This window comes from Rhinoderma darwinii, chromosome 3 (assembly GCF_050947455.1).
Source record: "Rhinoderma darwinii isolate aRhiDar2 chromosome 3, aRhiDar2.hap1, whole genome shotgun sequence".
In the NCBI taxonomy this organism is placed as follows: domain Eukaryota; kingdom Metazoa; phylum Chordata; class Amphibia; order Anura; family Rhinodermatidae; genus Rhinoderma; species Rhinoderma darwinii.
Genome location: NC_134689.1, coordinates 18,150,470 through 18,156,469, shown reverse-complemented (window position 1 = coordinate 18,156,469; position 6,000 = coordinate 18,150,470).

Sequence of the window (6,000 nt, the reverse complement as noted above, 5' to 3'; positions counted from 1 at the left end):
CGACTCCAAAATTATTTCAGACCCCAGACTCAGGGACTCCAAAGTGAATTAAAACCCTAGACTTAGAGACCCTAAAATGAATTCTGAACCCACACTCAGGCAGCCCCCAAATTACTATAGAGCCCAAGTCAAGTAATTTAGTATGTGAAAATAACTTCCCATAACTAGTCTCATTTAAAGAGAACCTTTCACCTCCCCATGACCTGCCTAGGTAGAGTCGTAGGTTAACCTTAAACCATACTATCCCCCATCCCCATTTAGTAACGACACATGACACCGAGGTTGGATGTGAAATGGCCACAGCAGCCGTTTATTAATTTCACAGTTTTATAAAAACAATTTAAATCCGAAACATTCGGATAACTAGTTAGGAATCCACCAGAGAATTCCTCCTAATAATTCACATGACCCAACATGGGTCAGAATCATAAATAACAATTAAACGTTAACATTAACCCGAGCAGAGGAAGTCCTTGAAGCCCCTTCAGATGTTCCTTTCAAGAACACACCGAATTAGCCATCTGCAAACCACTAATTACCTCCAGCCGTAAACCAGCTCGGAAGCACCGTTCACCTCTGCAGATGGCTCCAACCACTAGAAGTCCACTTCAAGGGGATAACACCCGATGAAGCCCTCAAGTGATATACCGACCACTAGAAGTCCACTTCAAAGGGATAACACCCGATGAAGCCTTCAAGTGACATACCTTCTACCAGAAGACCACTTCAAAGGGATAACACCCGATGAAGTCTTCAACCATGTACCTTTTTTGGGGGACGCATACCCCCGATGCGACCCCCCCACCATTTTGTACTGACTGGCCTCAAGGACTCCCCCCGCCAGCTGCCATGACAACAGAACCTACTCCGGAAAAAAGAAAAACATGTTAAATAAGCACACAAAATAAAACACAACGCTCATAGCCAGACGTACATAAGACCTAAGGAGTAACAAAACAAGGCTGGGAGGGTGGGAGCTTTGCTTACTGTGTGTTACTCCTCCCGCTGCTTCCGGCTCAATGCCGAGAAACAGCGGGAAGCGCAGTAACGGCCCCCCCGCCCCCCTTAACTCCTCCCCGTCCCTCCTTCAGCTCCTTCAACTTTCCCTGACCTCGTAACATTAACCCTTTCCCTACCAGGACGGTCATGTCGGCTTCCCTTAAGCCTGCAGCTGCGTCCAGCCTCTTCTTGACCTGCCTAGGTAGAGTCGTAGGTTAACCTTAAACCATACTATCCCCCATCCCCATTTAGTAACGACACATGACACCGAGGTTGGATGTGAAATGGCCACAGCAGCCGTTTATTAATTTCACAGTTTTATAAAAACAATTTAAATCCGAAACATTCGGATAACTAGTTAGGAATCCACCAGAGAATTCCTCCTAATAATTCACATGACCCAACATGGGTCAGAATCATAAATAACAATTAAACGTTAACATTAACCCGAGCAGAGGAAGTCCTTGAAGCCCCTTCAGATGTTCCTTTCAAGAACACACCGAATTAGCCATCTGCAAACCACTAATTACCTCCAGCCGTAAACCAGCTCGGAAGCACCGTTCACCTCTGCAGATGGCTCCAACCACTAGAAGTCCACTTCAAGGGGATAACACCCGATGAAGCCCTTAAGTGATATACCGACCACTAGAAGTCCACTTCAAAGGGATAACACCCGATGAAGCCTTCAAGTGACATACCTTCTACCAGAAGACCACTTCAAAGGGATAACACCCGATGAAGTCTTCAACCATGTACCTTTTTTGGGGGACGCATACCCCCGATGCGACCCCCCCACCATTTTGTACTGACTGGCCTCAAGGACTCCCCCCGCCACCGCGAAACAGGCCTTGACCACCTTAAGCCTGTGAGTTCCTCCACACCACCACCGCCCTTTCTATGCCTTCTGCTATAGCCAAGCTCCAAATATCAATGCCAACCTCGGTCAGATGAACCCCATCACTCCTCCAGAAATTCCCCAATCCTGACTCCAAATCCCTATGCCTCACGCAAATGCCCCCGTTCTTCGCCACAAAACGGGACACCGCCCGGTTAACTTTTATCCGAGCCTTATTGACTCTCTCCACCGATCTAGCTAACCGCCAATGCTTCCTTGGGACTATGTCCGACCACACTACCACCAACTTGGGATAAGATACCCACAAACACAACAAATCATGTTTGATATCCCGCACCAACTCACGAAAAGGGCGGACTCCTAAGTCATTCCCACCCACGTGCAACACTAAAACCTCCGGAACCCTATCAAGCCGCACATATGTCTGGAATTCCGCCAACACCCTGTTCCACGACATACCTCTAAACCCCAGCCAATGCACAACCGCATCCTGTCGCGGAATGCGCAACTGGCGACCATCCGGGCGGACGTCCGCCCTCAAAGCCCCCCAGTGCACGTACGAATGACCCATCAACCACACCAGACAAGGAGGCGAATCTGAAACGGAAAACACAGTTAGGCACCACCATATAACATTTGCAAGCATAAACAACAAAATTACAACATATGGGGGCGGACATAGGACTTAAACCTTTTAGACTCCCAACGACCAATACGCCTCACCCCCTCGTCATCCAACACCCAGCGCCCTGCTTCCGTTGCTGCGCCAATCCGGAAGGAATGAGATGAATATGAGCCTGCCGCAACCCCAACTGCCGTCAAACATTTTTTAAAAACAGCTCCAAACTGAAACCTGGACAAGAACGACCCGTCCACATGACGTAACAAAGGCAAATCTGGAGACCCCCTGTTTTTTGTAAAACCCCGCATGCACTCTACTGGGCACATGACCGACCCCGGGAGAGCGAACAAAACTATCAGTTTTCCCTTCCCTAGTTGGTCAGTTTTTGATCTACGCAACCATACCTCCAATCGATCTGCAAAAAGGCTCAACTCCCCAGATCTCAACCCCCCTGCCTGTTTAGTACTTGGCGACACCAACTCACCTATTCTAAATGCTCCGAAGAACGCCAACGAGAAAGCCAACCGAAACAAATCCATTTCATTTGAAGAACGACATACCGATGCCAATGAACCGCCCAACAAGCCCAGCAAAGCAAACGACACCGGCCTTCTACTATCCGCCTCCACCCTACCTCTGCGCAACCCCTTCAAAGCCTGCGATACCAGAAATTCCTTCGATACATCCCGCAAGCCCCGCAACTTAAGCCCAAACGCCACCGCGGATATAAACCGGTTCACCTTCGCTACTGAAAACCCCCCCTCCCAGGCATCCCCTAACCAATACAAAAGTGCCACCAACCTGTCTCTATCCGTATTGACATCACCCAACCCTCTTACCCACTCCTCCCACTGCCTCCAACAAGCAGCATAAGCACTCCACGTCGTGCGCGCCAAAGACCTTTGTAACAGCTGCTCTACGGGACCGATACCAGATCCCATAGATGATCCGGACACGCCAAACCGAGACGTTCCGCTCCCGGGGCCAATTGCCGAAACCGGTCCCACTGCGAGCGAGAAAGAGCATCAGCAACACAATTCCGTACACCCGGGACATGCACCGCCACCACCCACGCGTTCAACGACAAACACACCAACACTAAATGTCGCAACAATTGAACTACCGGAGGAGAGGACGCCGTGATGTTATTAATGGCAAGCACCACCCCCATGTTGTCGCAGTAAAAACGGACCTTCTTATCCCTGAGCCTGTCCCCCCAAATGGTAGCCGCCACCACGATGGGAAACAGCTCGAGCAGGGCCAGATTCCGCGTCAATCCACTGGACACCCAGCTAGCCGGCCATTGACCTGCGCACCACGGACCTCCCCCGTAAGCTCCAAAGCCACCCGCCCCAGCCGCATCCGTGAAAATATTCAGATCACTCGTATCCTGCGCTGGGGCCATCCATAGCGAGCGACCATTGTACTGGCCCAAGAAGTCATCCCAAACCTGAAGATCAGCTCGGTGCTCCTCCTTGAGCCTCACAAAATGATGCGGCGCCCGCACTCCCGCCGTTGCCGCCGCCAACCTTCTACCAAACACCCTCCCCATCGGCATAATCCGGCAGGCGAAATTCAACTTCCCCAGCAGCGACTGAAGCTCCCTCAGCGACATTTTCTTCCTTCTACAAGCCCGTCGCACCTCCAGCCTCAAAGCACCCAACTTATCCGCCGGGAGCCGACACTCCATTGCCACCGAGTCAATTTCGATTCCCAAGAAACAAATCGTCGCTACCGGGCCCTCCGTTTTTTCCGGCGCCAAAGGGATCCCAAAATCCCTCGCCACCTTCTGCAGGGCATGAAGCAAGTTACCGCAAACCGGCGAACCCCCCGGGCCAACGCACAAAAAATCATCTAAGTAATGGATCAACGAATCGACCCCGGATACTCCCCTCGTTACCCACTCCACGAAGCTACTAAACGCCTCGAAGTATGCACAAGAAAGAGAACACCCCATCGGAAGGCACCGATCCACGTAAAAGGCCCCATTCCAAAAACAACCCAACAGCCGTTGGCTTTCTGGATGCACCGGCAACAACCTGAACGCCGCCTCGATGTCGGTTTTTGCTAGCAGCGCCCCCGGACCCGCAGCCCGCACTAACCCCACCGCCTTATCGAATGAGGTATAAACTACGGAACACAACTCGTGATCAATCCCGTCATTTACCGACGAACCTTTGGGATACGATAAATGTTGAATCAAACGAAACTTTCCGGGCTCGCGTTTAGGGACAATACCCAAAGGGGACACAACTAAATCTTTCACCGGCGACTCCACAAATGGCCCCGACATGCGCCCCAACGAAACTTCTTTTAGCAACTTTTCCGACACGACTTCCGCATGCAAGTAAGCCGATTTTAAATTTCTCCGCGTAACCGGAACCTCATAAGGAGGCGGAGGAATAACAAAACCAACACTAAACCCTTCATAAAGCAACTTAGCTGCCGCCCTATCCGGATACTCACTTAGATAAGGGGCCATCCTTTCCACCCTCACCGGCGACACCCCCTTGACCAGCCCCGTGCTGGTTCCCGGACCTCTTTTTCCGCAGACATTTTGCCGCCCCGTGTGATGCACCATTACACTCGGAGCACACGTGCTTGAACTTGCACGTGGCCCCAAACTTGCACTGGCCTTCATTGAATTGCCAGCAAAACCCCGCCTTTCCCCCGCCGCTTGGTCCACTCTGACTAGACTGGCCTCCCTGGCCACCGCTCCCGGGAAAGGGCTGCCTAACCGGAGCCGTAACCCGTAACCAGAGAGCAATATCCTTCTGGTCCCACCGAATCGCCGGCCGAACCGCCTTCCGCTGACGGAATTGCTCATCATATCGCAGCCACGCCTGACCCCCATACGCCCTATGAGCCTCCCCAATAGCATCAAAATAACAAAATAACGCCGAACAATTTTCCGGCGCCTTTTCCCCTATCACACTAGCCAATATGGCGAACGCCTGCGACCAATTAACGAACGTCTGCGGGATAAGCCTATACCGCCGCCGTTCCTCCTCGTCCTTTTTACTCTCATCCCGCTTGCTCTTATCCAAATTGAATTTAGCCAGCGGCAAGAGAGAAAAAATTTCAACGTATTCATCTTTCCAGATCCGATCACGCACCTCCTGCTTTAAATGCGCCCCCAACGGACCCTCAAAACAAACATACACCTCCCCCCGAGCACGATCGTCCATGCGCACTCGATCGCCGTCCTTCTGTGCCTCAGTCTGCACCGACACCGCGACCGCCTCTCTAACCGCCACCACAGGACGCGCCTGCAACGATCCCACGTCCCTGGGGCCTTCCCAAACTACCGCAGGGGACACTTCCGTTACAACCGGCGCCGCGGCCCTATCAAGGCGCCCCACCAGCTCCCGTAAGCAACCCACTAAATCTGCCAAACCCGCTCCGTCGCGTCCGCCCGCGCCACTAGCGGCCCCCGATGCTATGCTAGCAGCCCCCCCGCCGACACCCGACATAAAAATCGCTGGATAAGACAATAATGGAGTTATACACTCACCGGGCTGCA